The sequence below is a fragment of the Hemicordylus capensis genome, chromosome 2, assembly GCF_027244095.1.
Source record: "Hemicordylus capensis ecotype Gifberg chromosome 2, rHemCap1.1.pri, whole genome shotgun sequence".
NCBI classification, from domain to species: domain Eukaryota; kingdom Metazoa; phylum Chordata; class Lepidosauria; order Squamata; family Cordylidae; genus Hemicordylus; species Hemicordylus capensis.
Window position 1 is genome coordinate 272,573,868 of NC_069658.1, and position 21,793 is coordinate 272,595,660.

Here is a 21,793-nt window from a genome sequence, read left to right on the forward strand (position 1 = left end):
GAACTTTGCTATTCACAGATCCATCATGTGCAATTTTGCAGTTCTGCGATGGGGTAATTGACACCCAACCATGGAATACCTGGGAGGAAATGGCCAAAAAGGGTTAATTCCACATGTCCATGGGTTCAGGGTGGCCAGAAATGGCCTCTGAGGTAAATTCCAGCTTCCATTTGAGGAGAAGAGCCATTTTGTCGCTTGTTTGTTTAAAATAAAACAAACAATCCTGTGATTTTAAAAAAAACGGGGGGAAAAAACCATATTTGGGACTGGGTGAGGGCATTGCCAAACACCTGGAGACCCACGGAGCGCAGTAGGGTACGTCTCCCCATTTTTAGGGCCCCTTTTCTCTGTTTTTCAGTTTCTGCAGTCTCCAGGAACCTAACTTTCTGAGTCCCATTGACTTAATGACTCTCCATGGTTCCATTATCTTCAGTTGTAGTGGAGAATGGAACCCCCATGGATACCAGGGTTCATATGCATTGCTTTCCTTTACAAATATTTTTGTAAAGGAAAAATATTTTTTGTTTAGATTCCAGCCTACTTCAAATCCTTCACCTCCTTTCTAACTCATAAAGAAAGAGCACTCCCTCACACACATAATAAATGGGTGGAAGATGCAGACACCATCACTCAGAGGCCTGCCATGTGTCAAATTTGTCAATGCCTTTGGCCTCTGTAAATTACATGACATAAATTTTGGTTTCTTTTAATTGATGGATTATATAACACCTTGCTATATGGTTGGGTCTGAATGAGAGTGTGGGGGAGAATGAAAGATTGGGTTTCTTTTTGTTGTGGTGACTTTTTATTTAGTTAATATGAGTTCTACTTCATACAAATTGTTCCCCACATGAAGATGAAGTTGTCCCATCAAGATGGCTTTAGTTTATCACCTCATAATAAATGGGAGAATTGGCCTTGAGGCTCTAGAAAGTTTAAAGCTTCAATAGATACATTAAATATCAAACACATCAAAACTTTTAACACAAGAATGAGAGTTGGGTGTTGAATTTCTTTAATGAAAGCTGAACTAGTCTAAACTGAGAAGACCTCAGGCAGTTGGTTTTGAAATTAATGTTTCCTCATTAATTTACCAGCGGCTCTTTCCTCATCTTGCCCATGCTCAGTTCTCATCAAAAGATCTGTCACTGACATCCCAAGCTTCACCTCTTCTTCAAAATAATCTTCCCCCTACCCCAGTGACTTTCCTTCACCAGCCCTAATGTAGTTGCCTTCATAATTGTTTACCAATGAGATTTTAAAAGGAAATATCACTGGCAATTTCTTTTTTCTTTTTAAAGGAGCAAACTAATGAAATTAGTATCAGTGGGCAATTAGTATCTTAAAGGCAGCCTTTGGAAAACGTTCAGCTGTGGCTGGGTGGGGCAATGCATATGCAAAAAGCTGAAATGAACATTGATTTTTGGAAGAGTGATTTGAACCAATCCATTGGCTTGCTAGGAGGAGTGGAAAAGGAAGACAATCTAAGGATGTCATTAACTACTTGAGGGTTATTGATTAAGGCAGAATGTATTTTTTATAATTACATTCATGCTGATATTAATCCATCCAACTCTGGTAGACATCTTTTGACAGCAAAAGTAGAATTTAGGCTCAATGATTTCCAAATTGGCACATGTTATTTGCCTTATGCAAAGAATGTTTTTTTAAGACTCATGTCCAAAGATCATCCATAAAAGAACAGTCATTCCACATTAACCACTTATTTAAAAACTGCTGCTAGTAGGGGAAAGGAATAAAGATTTGTGGGGAAATCCTTTTGTCTAGACATATGGTAAGGAATAGATGGTAATAAGGCAAAATGAACATTTTCTCTTCAATCCTGTTTGGGAATACATAACATCACTAATTTATGTATTAATTCAGAATAGTCATCATCATAGTGGTTCTATACTTTTGTTCTCCAGTGGTGGTTTTGGGGCTGGTGGAAGACTTTCACCCAAAGGAGTGTGACCATGTTGATTCTGCCCTTCTTTGGGCAAGTTGTCAGAGACTTCCGTACCCTAAACCACGGTATCTCTCTGAACTGTTTTTCTGGGTTGGACTTGAACTGTGGTCTGGTCCTTCCATGGAGATATGTTCCAGAATGTGGGGCTGAGAGACTATTGTTCCTCCTTGTGATGATTGTCCTGTGAGGTTCATTAGTTTTGTCTCCTCCTACAGTTTTGCCTCCTATATGATGTAATTTGAGGATATATAGAGTTGTAATTTGGGGATATATGGAGCTCATATATAGATAAATGGAACATCGGTATGCTAATGATACCCAGCTCTCTTCCATCATATCTAGAGGTTACATCCATGAACAACAGCTTAGAATGTAATCGACTAAGTGTAATGGTAAACCAAAGCTCAGTCCAGATAAGACAGTGATAATCTCTTTCATTAATGCCCAGAGGATGATTCAATGGATCAGTTTGCTGGGGAAATGTATGTTTGGGGTGAGGTTGCACTCTTTGTCAAAGGAACACTTAACGCCTTTATAAAACCAAGTCAATAAAACTGCATTGTAGTAACTAGAATACAGATCTATTGAGCTGGTTTATAAAGAAGTTGAGTTAAGTTCTCTTAATGAAAACTTTGTTGAAAAACATTGAAGAACAATTTTAGGAGCTGCCCATGAGTGTTGTAAGTCTACAGCTATGATTAATCTTCTTCACTAGAAGTTCAGATAAACATCTGAAGAGTTCCCCTTCTCATTTTACTGAACTCCCCCACCCTGTGCAAAACCTAACAACCCATATCAAATGCGTACTTCCTCTCCCCCACAAAAAAAATTAAGTAAGGAGTTGCTCCTAGGGATGTGCACAAAACCGGTTCGCCCGGTTCGGTTCGGATCCAAATCGGGTCCGAACCAGCAGGGGGTGGTTCGGTTTTGGTTTTGTCCGAACCACCCCCAGGTTCAGTTCGGATATGAACCGGTTTGGATCTGAACCGAACTGGTTCAGATCTCAAAAAGTGGCTACAATTAAAGCTGACCTTGTGTTCCACCTACCACCCAAACCTCAAATCAATTGGACCTTCCTCTGATTTTTTACAAATTTTTTAAATATTTTCAAATTTTGCCCATAACTCCCTATGTGGAGCACTTAGGGGCAAAAAGTTGGGGTGGGTGGTAGACACTCATGGGTGTCCTCCACCCCACGAATCCCAAGGCAATTGGTTGCTCCCAGTATTATTGGTGAATTTTTGAGGGGGGGGAATTTCCCATTGGCTAGAATGGGGATTTTGGGCAGCCCCGTACCCACCTCTGTGGGGCAGCAGCACCCCCAAAGTGGGTCCGGGGCCATGGAAAAAATGGCCTCAGTCCCTCCCAGCAATCTCCGGATAGATAGGAGTGATGGTTTTTTAAAATTAGGATTTACTAAGGCATTAAAATAACTATCTAATTGGAAAGAATAGGATGTGTGTCAGTGGGTGAAAGGTAAAGCCACTGCCAGCAAGCTCTGAGAGAGAGAGTTATTTAATGCCTTAGTAAATCCTAATTAAAAAAAACCATCACTGCTATCTATCCGGGGATTGCCGGGAGGGACTGAGGCCATTTTTGCCATGGCCCCGGACCCACTTTGGGGGTGCTGCTGCCCCACAGAGGTGGGTACGGGGCTGCCCAAAACCCCCATTCTAGCCAATGGGAATTTTTTTTTTCCCTTTTCAAGACATCCACCAACAATGCTAGGGGCACCCATCAATTGCCACCCCAGCTTTTTTGCCCCTCTCTCTGGGCGCCCTAACACTTAACACCTTAATACCTACCTACCACCTACCCAAGCAACTAAGATGACACTCAGAGAGACAACACCAACTCTCTGATCTAACAAAAAGGCCACTGCTGCTGCTGCCTGCCAGCAGTGGAGCAGCACACTAAGCACAGCACACACAGAGAGAAGAAGCAGGAGGTGGAGCAGAGCAGCAGACCTGCTGCTCTACATGATGGATGATGTGATGCCCAAAGAAGCCACCGCCTCACTCAGTGCCTGCCACTGAGGCCTGACAGACAGAAGCCAGCCAACCTGCTCTGCTCTGCTGCTCCTCCTCCCCATGGATGATGCACACACACCCTACATCTGCGTCCAGGCAGGCCAGAGGGTCTGATCAAAACCAGACCAAGCGCGCAGGGTCAGCACAGGCCAGCCCAGCCAGCAACAACAACAACAACAACAACAACTACTACTACTACTACTACCCCCACAACCAGTGTTGCTACACCAACATTGCCAGTCACACGCACCACAGCCTGAGCATAGCACACAGCCAACAGCTGCTGCCAGCCAGTGCCTAGCAAGCCAAGCCAAGCCAACAAGAGGAGAGCTGAGTAGACGGTGCACGCACACCAACCTGTCACGACGCAACTGCAAGGGGAGAGGGCACAATTACAGGCAGGAGGAGGCGAGGCAATCCTAGCACAGATTTTGAAAGTTAAAATCCAGGACATCTTCTACCACCAGCTGTAGTGTAGTGTAGGGAGTGCAGCTGAGCTGCGTGTGAGGATGATAGTTAGTTTAGTTTCAGCAGACTGACTGAGCATTGAGCATGGGCAATGGCATTCATTGGCAAGCAACACAACACAACACTCACCTGCTGCTGCTGGTTCTAGTAGTTGTCTCTTGTCTTCACCTCTTCTTCGTGTGTGCGCAGTGAGTGCCTGCCTTTTGCCTTACTTGAAAGAAATGGTTCTCTGGTCCACCACATATTTGCTCAAGGACCACAGAGAGGCCCAAGGCAGGTGGTGGCACCAGTGTGGTTGGGGGGCGGTTTTCAGGTAATGCTGCGAGCATCAACCTTGCAATGTGCCTATTTAGGAAGTTACAATTTCCCAAGACCCAAAAATTGCACTTTCAGAAACCAAGTGCACTTTCACAGATAGAACCAACCCACACTCTCTGCCCAAGGCAAGGAAACACTCTGGAATGGCATTGGCAGCATGGAGCAGCATCAGAGTCAGCCCACTCTGCCCAAGAGGCAAGGAAACACTCTGGATTGGCACCTGTTAAAAAACCAACTGCAAGACGCATGCAATGCAACGCAACACACAGCAGCAATTTCTTCATTGAGCAAGACACATTACAACTGTACATCTCCAAGGGTCCCTCCCTCCTCCCCACACCCAAATGCATTTCAAAATAGGGGTGTCCCTATTTAAAACCACCAACTAGGGAGGGAAAGGGGGCAACAAAAGGTGCACAATTGCGCACGCACTAACCCCTCTTCTTCCGGTCCTTCTCCTGCCGCACACTGCTGGTCATGGATGCGCCGCCGCCAGCCAGCTGCCCCTGGGCTGGGACACAGACAGGGCGGCCGCATGAGGCACAGGCAGCCGGGGTAGGTCAACGATGGAGGGGCAGAAGTGAGGAGACAACACTATTTGTGTCGCTCAACTCACCCCCAAGCAGAGACAAATGAACTGAAAAACTTTCACAAAAGAAAAAAAACCCCGATGGCAGGGACCTCCAGGTGAGGTCAGAGGTGGTAGGATACTGTGTGGCTGCAGCTGTGGGAGGAAGAAGTGAAGGTGAAGGGATGGTGGAGAGAGAGAGGAGAGAGAGAGGAGAGAGGGAGAGAGAAAGAAGAGAGGAGGAGCAGCACGGGGGGGAGCTTAGCAGCGGGGAGGGGGGATCAAGGTGTGGGGGGACAGCAGCTGCAGCAGTCCCAAGAGGAGGGACCAGAGGGTGTGTTTCGGGGGGGTGACTAGTGTGTTGGGGTCTGGGGTATGTAAAAGGGAGTCAGGGGAAAGAAGGGGGGGAGTACAGAGGGTGTGTTTCGGGGGGGTTAGTGTGTTGGGGTCTGGGGTATGTAAAAGGGAGTCAGGGGCAAGAAGGGGGGAAGTCCAGAGGGTGTGTTTCGGGGGGGTAAGTGTGGCAAGGGGGCAGAATCTGGGTTGGGGGCAGGGGGGCAGGTGGGCAGGGCAGGAGTGGGAGTGAGGGGGAAATGGGTTTCTGGATGGGAGGGGCGAGTTAGGAACAGGGGGGCCACACAGAGGGAAAAATCTCAATCCAAATCAACACAACCCAATCCAAAAACTAACTTGAACAAAGAAAGGAAACCACCAATTTAAAAGTCAAGAAAGAGTCAAAAAATGGGGAAGGAAGAAGTCTCGGGTGCGTGGGGTGGGGGGGGGAAGCAGTGCACACACAGAGGAACACACACACACACACACACACACACACACACACACACACATACACACAGCAAAACCAGAACCAAAAGAAGCAAATTTCAGAACAAAATCCAAAGGGGGGCTGGACTCTGGCAGGCAGCAGTGGGACTGGGGCAGAATCTGGTGGGGGCGGGAGGGAAGGGCAGGAGTGGGAGTGATGGGGGATGGGTTTCTGGATGGGAGGGGTGAGTTAGGAACGGGGGGGCCACACAGAGGGAACAATCAAATCAATCAATGCAATAAAAGATTAAGAAAACCAATTAATAAAATCAAGCACAAGCAGCAGCAGCAATCAAAGGGCAGAAAATCTCGGGGGGGGGGGACCCAACAAGGAAGGAAGGACCACACAACCAGAACCAAAATAGTCTAAGATAAATGCTAATCACAACAAAAATTGACTGCAGTAAACTAAATCCTAAAGAAAATAGAACTCAGGCGGGCGGCAGCAGCAGCAGCGAGGATTGGGAATATGGATGTGGGGTGGGGTGGGGTGGGTTTGGGTTTGGGTTTCTGGATGGGAGGGGGGGGCAGGAGCAGGGCCACACAGAGGGAACAATCAAATCAATCAATGCAATCAAAGAAAACCAATTACTAAAATCAATGAGAGACACAGCAGAAGCAAAGGGCAGAAAATCTTGGGGGGGGGGGGAAGGACCACACAAGAACCAAAATAGATAATATTGGACAATCACAACAAAAATTGGCTATATGAACAGAATCCTCGGGGGGGGGCAACTCAGGCAGGCAGCAACAATGGCAATGGCAGAAATTATTAATTAACAATCAAACCAACCAAAGCAGCAAATATATAAATTAACACAGAAGCAATAAACAATCAAATTGAATGAAAATCAAAAAGTGGAACAAAAACAACAGGCAAGGCACAAACAGCAATAAATGAAAGCAATGCAGAAGGGTGGGGGTGGGGGAGGGGAAGCCAAAAGGAGGAGGAATGAGAGAGAGAGAGAGAGAGAGAAAGGGTAAAGGGAGAGTGGGGGAGGAGAGAGAGAACAGAAGAAAAAAACAACAGGAAAAGTTGGGAAAAGTTGAGGGAAAAGTAAAGAAGGTAACTTTGGACAGACAGACAGACAGACAGACACAGAGGGCAGATGGACAAAAGAAGGTGGCACACAACAACACACAGAGAGAGCAGAGACACACACTAATATAGGACACATCAGGGACTCAAAGACACCAGCAGCAAAAGAGCAAGGGTCTCAGATGATGATCCCACAACTGCAGCCAAAGACAAGTTTCTAGGCTAGAGGCTTGGGTTTATATAGGTTTGAAATTCCCTCCTTTGGGAGCCCCCACCTTTGCACTCCCCCCCAGGCCAACAGGATGCCAGCTCTCAACAGTGCAAACAGCCAACAGCCTACCAGAGCGCAAGACTCATTCTGGCCAATCAAAGGATCAATAACACAGCCAATGCAATGCCTGAAAAACAGCCTCACAAAATGGATGCCAGGAGCAAAAGTTCCAGGAAGGAGCCACAAAATGGAGGACACACTTTAACTTTACAGTAAACACTAAATACACTCAATTGAAGCCTATGGGACATCCGAACTGGTTCGGATTTACCGAACCGGTTCAGATCCGAACCGGCCCGGATTCGGTCCAGATCCGGACTGAAAAGGGCCCGATTCGGTCCGGATTCGAGCCTCCGAATCTGAACCAGTTCGGATCGAACCGGTCCGGATTCGAACCGAACCGCACATCCCTAGTTGCTCCTCAAACACTCCTTCTACCTGCATCCTGTTCTTCACTGGACTGCACTCTCCCTGAAGGAGTAGTTCACTTGGATCCAGCTTTGCGCCGAGTCCCAGATAGTGACTATGGCCCAAGATGCCTTTTATCAGTCTCAGCTTGTATGCCAGCTACTGGAACATAGAAATTTGGTCACTATCATTAATGCCTGGAGAGTTTTAGACTATTGTGTTGCACTCTACATGGGGCTTTTCTTCAAGACTGTCAAAAATGTCAATTTGTTCAAAATGCTACCACTTGTCTTTTGATGTAGACATGCTGATGGGAGCATATTACACCCATCTTACAACAATTCCATTGGCTACCATTATGTTTCCAGGCCCAATTCAAGGTGCTAGCTTTGATTATAAAGCCCTAAATGGACTGGACCTGGAGTATCTCAATGAGCAACTTTCCTCATATGACTCTCTCCCACTATTCTATAAGATTTGCTTATGAAGCCCTGCTGCTCATTAGGATATTATCTTTTGTGAATGCAAGATTAGTATTCAATAGGAACAGGGCCTTTGCAGTAGTCATCCCAGTGTGAAGGAATACTTCCCCCCAGAAATCCATTTGGCCTCATCACTCTGGAGGCAGGCAAAACATTATGTGACTGAAGCCTCCATTAAATGAGGTCTGCACCATTTCTAAAAAGTGAAATTCAAAGCATATTCTAGGGTTCCTCCCAAAGCTGCAATATCTGAGAATTTTCAAGGGAAGCCAATTGAATTTCTGTCATAGAACATAAATGACATTTCTCATATGGTTTCTACTGGGATTAAGTGAATTCAGTAAGAAAGAGCCACACATTCAGCTAACACAAATCTCCTTCTAGATGCAGATGTACATTAACATTCCAGTGCTTACCTGGAGACCATTCAGCTTGAGCACATTGAACTCGATAGACTGAGATGGGAATCCTTATTTATTTATTTATTGTTAAATTTATATACTGCCTTTAATTAAAAACAATCCCAAGGTGGTTTACAAAAGTTTTAAAATACAATAAAAATGACAATGAAAATATTAAGCTACAAATGAAATAAACCTGATTTAAAATATAAAAGCATAAAAACTATACATGGGTAAAACACACAGAAGCAGCAATAAAAACAATCATGTAAAGGCCTGGATAAAAAGCCAAGATTTAACAAGCTTTCTAAAAACTGTGATGGAGTCCGAGGAACAAATGGCCACTGGGAGAGCATTCCAAAGTCTGGGGGCAGCAACAAAGAAGGCCCTGTCCCGCATGCACGACAACCGAGCCTCCCTCATTGTTGGCACCCGGAGCAGAGTCCCCTCAGATGATCTCATCAAATGGGCAGTAACCCTTGGGAATAGGTGGTCCTTCAGGTATCCCAGGCCCAAACCATTAAGGGCTTTAAAGGTCAGAACCAGCACCTTGAATTGGACCCGGAAACACACTGGTAACCAGTGCAGCTCTTTCAAAATAGGTGTGATATCCCGATCCAGAGCATCAGCCACATGAAATATACAAGTAAGAACTGGATCTGGACTAGTTTCAGTAACACGAATAATTGAGCTACACATAAGTATGCATTGAACGAGTTTGGGTGCCAGGAATCTATGTTTTACAACTTTTTGATCACCTTAATTTTGTAGATAAAGTGTTTTGAGGGATTACTAATGCATTATCAGTTTTCTTAATAAATAAGCTTCCTTTGCTAGAAGAACAACAACTCTTGAGTGGCTGTTTATGAGCTTTTGGTGGCATATGTTCCTCACAATTGTTTATCTGAGCCATAAGACACAAAAGTAGTCTAATGAATCTGCAAAGTAGATGAAAATAAATACTCACCAGTGTGATGTTGAGCTGTCATTATGTTGTTGAGATAATACTGCAAGAAAGAGGGGAAAACAACAGGGGACTTTCCAAAGAGATGTTTTTTGTTCACACAAGAAGTGTATTTCAGCAAATTTATTTCTTTCATTCCCAGCTGGATGTCAATAGCGAAAAATAAGCTACAACCATCTTTAAATAAGTGACAGATTTCCTTGTGAGGATGATGGATACAGAATAATCTTATAATGAATAATGTGCATTCAAGTCCAAATGGTTTTGACAGCCTAACATTCACCATGTTGACTAAAAAACAAAGTCCAGTTAACATTCTGATGCACCTTAAATGTATAAGGTGCTGCTCCTGAGCTCATAACCAGGAAGCGGTGTCATCTGGATGAATTGATACATCTCTTTGAATTCAATTGAACTTCTTTCAAAAGAAGTAGGTTTAGGACTATAGCCTTAAGCTATTTCACTGAATGAAAAACAGACTGCAACAAAAGGCTGATAATGCTTACAAATATGGCGGAGATAAATCAAGGCAGTGTACACTGGGTACCTTAACATACCAAGGTGTATTAGGTAAAGGGTTTGGGTTTTGTTTTTTGTTTTTTTGCTTTATTTTTGTTTTTTAAAAAAACAAAACACAGCTGCTCCTGGGCTGTGGAATGCACTCCCGGCAGAAATCAGCGATTTGAATTCTTTACTGGCCTTCAGGAAAGCCCTTAAAACCTATCTGTTTGGTCTGGCCTTTCAGGGTTTTTAAATAGTTGTAATTGGTTTTAATGTTGTGACCTGTTTTTCAGGGTGTTTCAGGGTTTTTTAATTACTGTTCTATGATGTTTTAATAGTTAATTGTTTTATACTGTTTTATAATTTTTGTTTTAATTGTTAATTGATTTTAATGGTTTTGTTTTAATTGTAAGCCGCCCTGAGCCATTTTGGAAGGGCGGTATAAAAACTGAATAAATAAATAAATAAATGTCCTTTTGAGGTGTCCAGTAAGCTTTATTAAACTGTGCTGCTATACATTTCAACAGTTTCCTGATAAGCTACTAGCAGTTAAATCGAGGGCTTTTGTTTCAGAATCATTATTTTGACCATATCATATATGAGCCATTGATTAGTTTTCCAGTTAGGTAGTTATTGGAAGAGAAGGTGTTTTAATTGTCCATCATTAATGAAGACTAGAGCCCAGCTTTTACACATGTGCATCACAATCCTATGCATGTCTACCTGGAAGTAAGTCTTACTGGCTGACATGATCCACTGCCCTATCGTCCACAGAGACGGAGGAAGGAGGATGCTGCTGATGATGTGTGAGTGTGAAGGCAGCATCTCTGCCATTTTTCCCATTGTGCTGAATGGAGAAAACTGTGGGGATGCTGCTTTCATGCTCACACTTTGGCAGCACCATCTTCACTGCTAAGGAGTCCGCAGCAGCATCCCCACACCTGACCTCACCTCTCTAAAGGCTGAGGATCATGTTAGGAACTGGATACATTGTTGGGGTTTACTCCCAGGTTATTAAGCTTTCCTAACCCAATTTCTTGGTTTGGCTAAAAATATCCCAGAACCTAGCACATGTGAATGATAGCATACGATAGGGCCAGAATATCTATTTCATTGATTATGTTAGGGCCAGTTTCATTATTTCATCCTGTGTTGTTCACCAGTATGGAGGGAGTGATGGGTTATGCAATCTACCTATCTTGAGTAGTGGATGTAAATCAGTTAAAAACTGCATCCTCTTGTGGAATTCTTCCACAAGATGTGGTGACAGCCAACAACCTGGATGGCTTTAAGAGGGCTTTGGATAACTTCATGGAGGAGAGGTCTATCAATGGCTACTAGTTGGAGAGCTATAGGCCACCTACAGCCTCAAAGGCAGGACGCCTCTGAGTACCAGTTGCAGGGGAGTAACAGCAGGAGGGAGGGCATGCCCTCAACTCCTGCCTGTAGGCTTCCAGCCGTATCTGGTGGGCCACTGTGTGAAACAGAATGCTGGACTAGATGAGCCTTGGGCCTGATCCAGCAGGTCTGTTCTTACTTTCTTATGTTCTCTTACTGTCATGGGTTATCAAGTGTCCCTCCAAGAAAGAGTACAGAATTATCTTAAATCTATGATTGTTCAATGGCTACTCCAACAACAACAAAATCCCAAAATAAACCCTGCTCAAAATATTTGGAATGGTTGGCAGTTTCAGATACCCCTAGATTTCCCAGCTGCAAGAATAATTGGAAAATAGAACACATTGCTCAAGAAAATGGTAGGATCTGTTTTTCTGAAATATTTCAGGAAGAGACTAGACTAAGCACAAACAAACCCTGACACTGCAGGGAGTGCAACTAGTTTTAAATGTGTTTATGTGTTTCTGACACTCATCTGGCATTAGATATGTAATAGGCCCTGTACAGAAAACAGAAGTGTTATTGCTTTTATAGACCTGTGCACAATTGCAAATTTCAGACTGAATCCAAATCTGTGCCAAAACCATAGATTTTGGTTTCAGCTCCTTTGGATGTTTCTGAATTTTGATGTTTTTGGTATCACATTTCCTTTTGGAAATCCAAAAATTTCTGATTAAAATCCCCATAGAGGTCTATGGGGGCGGAGGGGGGGATTTCTGGGGGGGGGGGGAAGCTGGGCAGGGAGCTTAGGAATAGGCCTACTATTCTAATGGATATATGATATGAATCCATAGTATAGTGTAATCACAACTGTAATGTGAACTGAATCTTAGTTTGGAATTTTGAATTTCCTGCTCCTGCTTGGTCCTGTGTGCATCTAGCTCCACATCTGTTGACTGATCCCCCAACTTTGTCATTGCAAACAGAACTGCACAGTTACACCAAAACTGTATACCCGTACCTTTTTGTTACTGGAGTCAACAGTTTATACAGGCAACCTATGTGACATGCAGTTCAATACAAAGCTGATAGTTTCAGAGCTAGCTTTGCTTCTGGAAAACTCTTTCTAAAAACTGTTCTGCTATTGATAATACTTGAGAGATTAAGCAGAGCTGTGCAGCCCTGTTTGGGAGCTAAATCATGTCACCCACATCTGATGTCAGACATGGGGGGGGCGTGTCTGGGGCGCAAGGTGCGGCGGCCTGGGTTCTTTGAACCAATTCGCTCAATGGTGGCTCCACCCCTGGGCAGAAGAAGGAGTGCTTTTGTTACCCAGTAAGGTCACTTGCTTTCAACTATTCAAATTACTGCCAGACTTGTACCATTGTGACACTGTAAATCAGAACAAGGACTCCAGGGAAACAGATCTATGATTAGAAGAAGCAATGCTGGGTTAGTAATAATGCCGATCAGCTTTTAACCTACTGTTAGGGCAACTAAAGAATTATTGGCTGTTATCAATATTTCTCCCCTTTCCAGCTATCAACACTTCATTATTTGTGGCAAACTCATAACAAATGACCACAGCCCATCCTATCTGCAACCCATTTAATTATCATGAACCTTCATATGATATACAACTCTCAGTAACTTTGTGCTTGTTATAATTCAGAACGGTGTCATTGAATGATGAATTATCATTGTCGTCATCGTCATAACACCAAGCTTGTAAATTTCTCAGAACTCAGAGTCATACTTCACAGAAGTATTTTCTCCATTGAGAAAATGAAATTCCACAAGGCAGATCTATGGAGTGGTCCACACATGCATGCATACTTGATTCCTGTATACTGGGGGTTCACTCACACATGCAAGCTATTGCTTGATGCTGAAATTAGCTAGAGATCAACATGCATGTTTGAACCAATTCTAAATGTTTGGGTTATAATTCTATGCATTTCTGTGCAGTAGCAGTGGAGCACAGAATCAGACACTAGACTCCAGCACTAGTAAAACAGGACATGTACTGTGGCTATGGAACTGTAACCTGACGCTCATTGGGGTAACAGTAGCCATATTTGCTTTGTGTACCACTGCAGTTGAAATAGTAGCACAGAACCAACCTGGTCAGAAGAGCAATAGATCAAAAGCCTAATAAACCAGATTTCTACTCCAAATAAAAACAACTACATTTTGCTGAAGTACTTGCATAGTGGTATACGGTGGCCACTTTAGCCCATCTGGCATCCCAGTGGCCGCCACCCAGCCATAGCACTCACAGGTTTTCCTGTGCTTTAGTTCTATGTGATCTTGTTTATAGTTCTTCACAGGCTTCTGAGATGGTTCTTTGGCTCATCATGGATGAGGAAGCTACTGTCACTGACTGTGGTAGCCCTAAAACCTAAAAGGAAGATTAGCTTCCTCTCCTACCACCACTGTCTGAAACTGAGGGTTGGGCCTACGACAGGGGAAATTATGCCTCACTCTGGGCACTATTTTACTTATAACCCCAAGTATCTGTCAAAGAGTATTATTTTATTATTATTTATTTATTACATTTATAATCTGCCCCATCCAGAGACTCTAGACGATGTACAACAAAGGATATGGTCGTTCTATAAGCAGGAACGGAAGGTAGCTCAACATCTATAGGCAGGAAAGGCAGTCAACCATTCCTCATTTCTGATGCCCTTTAAGGAAATGCCGAATGTCGCTGAAAAACTATCTGCATGTCTAGAAGGGTTGCCAGGTCCAGATGGTGAAAAAAGTCAATATCCATCACCAAAAACATGGAAATAGAGGACACTTGTCACCCAAAAAAAGTCTTTTAAAAAAGTCTCCACTATACATAAGATTTGTGTATTATTAAATTTTTATCAAAATATGTATATATAATACAATAAAGGTGTTACACACACACACACACACACATAACTGCTAACTGAGTAACTGGGATAACTGCTGACTACTGAGTAACTGCTGACTACTGAGTAACTGGGATAACAGGGATAACTGCTAACTGAGTAAAGTTCATTATCTAACTCCTAACTGCTAACTTCTCACTGCCACCACCACCACCACCAACAACCACCACCACATTAAAGAAGCAAGTAGCATCTGCCAGGTCCACCTATCTGTGCTCCTGCATCACATGGCTCTGCGACCTGCCACTGAAGCAGAAAATCCCCTCTGGCTTCCCCACTGGATGGATGGAAGAGGATGGAGAGAGAGGAAGAGAAGCTGCTTATGACAGCAAAGTGTTCTGAGCGAACAAAATGTTCCAGCTGCTCCCCAGAACTTCGGACACCACGACAAATGCACACACACAAAAAAAAGTTATTTGGTCTCCAGAATAGTCTCATTTCCTCCAAGGGGAGGACTGGACATGCTAGAGCAGAGGGTGCCCATGGATGCTCCTCTCTCCAGCGGCCTCTTAGAGTGAGGGAGACAATGAAGAAAATAGGGAGGGTGGAGCTGGTGGCCCCTCTGGAGCTGGGGGTGGGTGTGTGAGTTCTTTGAACTCATCCACTCAATTCTAGCTATACCCCTGATGTTATCTATAAAAGTCCTTAGTTGGCAACCCAGCTGCCTAGTACTGAATCTGCAGGCCTGCTGATTCACTCTGACAAGAACAGCAGTAGGGAGCTTTTAAACTCTGCAGTCTGTGAATGTCAGGACTGGTTCAACAAAACATTCTAAGCATCTCCCACAACAGGGCCTTTGGCAGCGCAGCTTCCCATTCAGAACAGAAGGGTTACAACTGGATTACTGCAGCACAGCAAAAGTGGGTTTATTAATTGTGAAAGCTTCCCTCAGCCAGGGAGCTTTAGAATATAAAACTCCTGGCATGTCCACTAGCAGGAGAATGAACACGTATATGTAAAGTGCTCCCCTCACCCACCCACCCCACACAACGTACAAGTTCTCCCAAGTCTCCTGTCTCTAAGGTAGCTGTGTGGTATTGTTCGTTTACCTCAGGCCGGCTCTACTTGGGACCCATTATTATTTATGTTGTTATTATTTGTCACTTGTTTTAAAAAATATATAAGCTGCTTTCCTACCAAATGACACTGAAGGTTGCATAACAAATTCAAAAGATTTTGTTAAGAAAAACATTTTTTTTCCATTTTAAAAGAAAGGGAGTAGACGGGATCAAAATGTGACAGATGAAAAAACAACTCAGCAGGCAGTCAACCAATAGTTACATAATAAAGCAGGCAAACAATATTAATAAATCTGAGACCAAATGCCAAAACAGGGCAAAAAGTAAAAGACCCGTAATTAACTACCAAAACTCCAAATGAACAGGACAGACTTTGTATAGTGACAAAAGGACAGTAATGAAGACAATAAGCAGATTCTTCTCAAAAGTTTCACTAGTCAAGGCATAATGACTGCCCCTTCTAGCCACTAGAGATGCTGATGAGTTTTAGCCAAACACAGCTTGGAAGTAAAACCTGGCAGTTCCATACGACCTCATAATGCTCTCTTCCAATGCAAGCATTACAATATAAAAATATTATTCCCAGTTCAGATTTTAATTTTAAGAAGAGAAAAACTCAAAACTGAAAAACTTGTTTTCAAGCCACTGTCTCTCTCTTACGAAGCTGCCTTGTATTGAGTCAGACCATCGGTACTGTCAATGTTCTGACTCAATATTAGAGTCAGTGTATAATCTCAGTATTGTTTTCTCTGGCTGACAACAATTCAGTAGGGTTTTTAAGCAAGAGTCTTTCCCAGCCCTACCTGGAGATTGCAGGGATTAAACCTGGGACCTTCTGCATACAAAATGTGGGCTTTACCTCTGAGCTATGGTCACTTCCTAGAGCTCCGCTTTATGGCTCCAATGGCACCAGCAGGAAAATGGAGAGACATTTTTCTCCTGCTTCTCCTCCTTGATGCCATGGAGACATCACAGCATGTCAAATGCAAAGATTGCTGGGGGCTGTAATGTTTCCAACACTGTTGACTCTTGGCAGAAGTTCAGGAAAGACTACAGTTTCCAGCCTACAGTCTCCCTGAGTCTGGCACACTGACAACTTCATTATGGGGAGGAGAAAAGTGGAGGAGAGAGGAACTTCTCTTTAGGGGTGTGCATTTTGGAACTTTCTTGTTTCGATTTGTATCCAAATCGAAACATCCCCGTTTTGTTTTGTACCCAAATTTTCTGAATCCGAATCAACCCTGTTTTGTTTTGTAGCCAAATTTTCCAAATCCAAATCCGAATCGATTTGGATTTTTAAAAAGGGTCCCAGGGCAAAAAGAGTGGGGGGGGGGTGGTAGTGTCCAATGGGTGGAAGCTACCACCAAAATTTCAAAGGAATTAGGCAAAGGGCTGATTTTTTTTGGTGATTTTTTATTAAGTTTACACATCTTTAAGAATTTCCCCATAGGGAATAATGGGGATTCCAGCAAATGTATTGCTTCAAATCAAGGGGAAAGGGATGACCCAGAGCAGAGTGTGGTGGGTGGTAGTGCCCAATGGGGGCAAGGAAACTTCCAGAATTATTTCAAAGCAATTGGGCAAAGGGCTGATCTTTTGTGATTTGTTGAAGTTTACGTGTCTTTAAGATTTCTCCCATAGGGAATAATGGAGGTTTCAGCAGCCCCATAATTCCACTTGGGGGGCACTGGGGTTGCCCAGAGCAAGGGGTTGTGTAGTGCACATAGGGTGCCAACCACCCCCACACCCACAAGCCTGTTGGGTACTGGGTTTTGTTGTTCCTGAGGTATTCATTGTAGATTCTCTGGTAGCATATGAGATTTTCAGTGAAAAACAAGAATCCACTCTCATATGCTACCAGAGAATCTACACTCAGAACACCACAGAAACAGCAGAACCCAGCACCCCATGGGTTAGCAACCCTTCCCCTGGCCAGTGTGGGGTCAGTAAAGAGTGGGAAGAAGCAAAAGAGCCAATGGGGAACAAGGCGGGAATTGTCAGCAGGTCAGCCCATGATTTAGGTCACCAATCAGAAGGCTAGAAGGGTGGGAAATTCAAAGAGATGTCAAACACAAAATGGAGACTGACTCAGAGATCACCACAAAATGCAAGTCCGAAACAACAAAATGTTTTGTAGCTGAAACAGGGACGTTTTGTTTTGTATACAAAACTTCTGGATCTGGAAAATGGGTGTTTTGTTTTGTCTACAAAACACACGAAACAGGCTGTTTGGGGTACAAAACGTTTTGTATCTGAAACGTTTCGCACATCCCTACTTCTCTTATTTTCCCTGCTGCGCAGAGGCACACCTAGCTGATTTTGGCACCCAGACTGCTGTTGCTGCAATCCCCCCCACACACACATAGTAAGGCCTCTCCCCACCACCACCACCACGAGGCCCAGCCCCAAGGCCCACCCAACCATGCAGGGGCGGGATGGAGGGTTAGATGAGCAGGCCTCCTCCCCTTGGTGGCAGTGGGCAGAGCGGCTGCTGGGCTTGTCCGTCTAGTCCAGCGGACCTTGAAAACCGTGAGGCACACCTGCACAGTTTGACTATATCACCACAAGGTTGTGACATCACAGGCTTGTGAGGATCTATTTGAACTGTGCAGGTGCGCCTCACAGATTTCAAGGGCTGCTGGGCCAGACGGACAGGCCCAGCAGCCGCTCCACCCACCACCACCATGAGGGCTGCTCAGCTCACCCCCACCCCCGCACATGGCGGCTAAAATTTCAGAAAAGCCACAGTTCAGTGGGGTGGTGGGACAGCGGTGCAGCAGGTGCAGGGTGGAGGCCAGAGGCCCCCCGGTCTTTGGAGGCCCCCCAGACTTTGGAGGCCACAGACTGGGGCCCCAATGACTGGGGCATGGATTCTCAAGAAAGGCCTCTAGGTAGAGGGCCATAATTTTGTGTGTGGTGCAGGGAAGGAGTTGGAGAGGAGGCAGGGGTGTTGAGAATTTACAAGAGTTGCGAGAGGCATCGGATGGGAGCCTTTGTACTCTACGAGCTAGTTCTCATGTCTGACAGCTGTCAAGCTCCGAGCCCTGTGCATGCACCCAAGAAATGGTAGAGTATCAGCAAAAATCAACGTAAGAGGAGGGGGAAGTGATCGCTAGCTATCCATGATCTCGGTAGGACAGTGGCAGCAAACTCACACTTTGTACTCAGCACTGTATCAAGGGTGGAGGAAAAGCACATTCTAGGCTGTCCTACCCAGATGATGGCTAGCATATGATCACTTTCCCCTCTTCCTACCTTGATTTATGTGAACATACTGCCATTCCACATGTGTAGGGCTTGGCTGGACACTCCTCCTACCCAGCTGTCGGTTGTGAGCACCAGCCCTCCATGATATCATTGGGGATGAGACAAGAATTAAACAGAGTCTAAACTGGGGGCAAAACCAGCAAACTATTTTCTGAGTTGTGGGGAAACCTTAGATTGGGCCAGACTGGGGGAGTCGTCCTATCACTAGTAGCTCCCTGTTGGCATTCCCAGTACCCGACTACACTTCCTCTCCTTGCCATGGCTAAGATCCCCAGCAGCTCACCTCAGATTCATCTCCAGTTAGTTGCCTCCATTGCAGCTGCTCAAGATCCAGGTGGCACTTGCCTGGAGAACCTGGGAGAGATGCCTAAACCACAGCAAGGATACAAAGTGGAGGGAAGTCAGTGGGAGGTAGAGGCTGAGGAGGAAAAGGGCTGGGCAGCAGACATTTGGCCTCTCAGAAACAGGGGCATCCAAAGGAAGCAAGCCCACAAGGATGGAGAGGAACAGCGTGGCTGAGAAACACCCCTCCCCTCCACTACTGAGGCCTCTTTTGTAGGGGAGGACAGAAAGGAAACCGAAGAAAAGTGCTGACCCCACATCTACACACACACACACACACACACACACACACACACACACACACACATATCTAACCTCTGTAAGTGAGGGCACCCAGAAGAGGGCCTCCAATATCAATCATTTCAGCACAAAATGTAAATTGAGGACCTGTCTTAGAAGGGATCTGAAGCTGGATTTTCCTGGAACAAATCCAGCACTATAATAACTAAGAATACTATCAAGTTCCAAGCTATTAATCATATAGCTTTGCCCATTTGTACACTGTCTCTTCATCTTTAAGCAAACCTAGCTATGAAAATATAGACCTATTTTAGTAGCCCAGGTAAATTACCTACAATTGTCAGCTCTGAATGAATTAGAGTGCTTAAGTTGAGGCCTAAATGGGGCCCCTGTATCTAGCGTCTCTGGAATATTATGAATACAAATACAACAAATATTTATATACCACTTTTCAACAGAAGTTCCCAAAGCAGTTTATTTAGATATAAATAAATAAAATGGTTCCATGTCCCCTGTAAGGTTCACAATCTAAAAAAGAATATAAGAGAAACACCAGCAACAGCCACTGGAGGGATGATGTGCTGGAGATGGATAGGGACAGTTGCTCTCCCTCTGATAAATAAAGAGAATCACCACTTTTAAAAGGCGCCTCTTTGTTCTGTTAGCAGGGGACAGGGGATGTTGTGAAAAATTACAAGACATTTTCTTGGAGCAGACTGCAACTTACAGATTTATAAATATTTATTGAGTTTCATTAAAGACAACTCTTCAATTTTTATTACACCACCTTGGAGCCTCATAACAAACATCTGTTTGAATGGGTAATGTTTTTTGATGGACTAGATCATAACTTTTCATTACCCTGTCAGCTTTCCGTACTGGAGTAGACTTTTCTGATGGGTAATGTTTTCTGATGGACTGAACCATAATTTTTTCAGTGCTCTATCAGGGTGAGGGCACTAGCTACAAATGGAGAGAGTGAGCATGCTCTTTTCTTGCCAGCTCTCCAGACATTTCACAAGACTTCAAATTGCCTTAAGAAGCCCCATTGTATTATTTCCCTCTTTGTTTATCAGAGTTATCTGGGTGTCAAATAACACAAGCAATAAAATCAGATGCATTTCTGTAGAATTTTGGATTTATTTTGTTCCCATTTTGAAGAAGGTAATAAAATCTGACAGGAATTGTGGGCCAGAAAAGAAAAGAAACTCAATTCCTTTAAGCATACTGAACATGCTCCACTGCAGTTTAGCAAGCATATAGGGATGTGTGGCCCAGTTTGACCAGTTTGGACTCGAAGTGGACCAGATCCCCCCACAAGGGTGCAAGTCTGACTGAGCTGAACTGCTCCTGCTTCTAATAGAACTGGTCCAGAACCAGTTGGGTGGTTTGAGGGGCATGCTTGTAAAGTTGAATCCAGCGAGCATTCCCCTTTACAAGCAAAGGGGGGGAAACCCTACTTGCCTTTAAAAATACTCTTAAAGGGGGGCGACAAGAGGGTGGGAGCGCCGGACCTGGTCTGCAGTTCGGAGGAGCTGCAGTGCCACCATTGCCAAGCTGCCCTCTCGCCACCCCCCATTAGGAGTATTTTTAAAAGCAGGCAGGGTTCTCCCCTTTGCTTGTAAAGGGGAAACCTCACTGGATGCCTCTCGAGCTGAATCGAACCAGTTCTGAACCAGGGGCCAGTTCAACTCGAACCAGCTCATGGGCTGGTGGGCCAGTTTGAAATTGGCTTGAATTAAAACCAAACCACCATAATTGGTTCCATGTACACCCCTAGTTGCATAGGCTAAAACAACCTGACAGGCAAAGAAAACAATTTGCTAACTGGCCAATTTGCTAACATGGCCACCTCCATGACCACTTCCAGAAAGAAAATGCAGCAGTGGAGGCACCTGCACAGAGCATAGGAAAGAGCACCTAGCCTTCTGTTGCTTCCACCTTCATAGATGCTGTACTAGAATATTGGAGATGTTTTTAAAATCATACATAATTATTCTTAGGGAGGATATGATTGAGTTTAATTATCAAAAGGGAGGCTGTGTGGGCCCAGGCCTCAAATTGTTTAAGTATCTTCTAGCAACACCCCTGTCTGATGATACTTGTATGTAATACTTAGAAACATAAAGGTTGATGAAAAAGGACAGAACAAATTAAATTACCTGCTGTATAGCCTTAGGAGACACTGTGACAGAGACACCTGTCTGGATTCTTATTGTTGTGAACCAGTGAATTATTTATATGCCAGCAGTCATTTATAGGATATACTAGCTGTGCTAACTGATGTATTATACTGTTAAGTATTCTGCCCATGTTAACACTGTAATCTTTGGATTTAGAATACTGACACCTTTCCCTTGATCTTTGATAGATTCCCGAAACTGATTTTTTTCTTCCTGATGACTCAATACTTTTATGCACA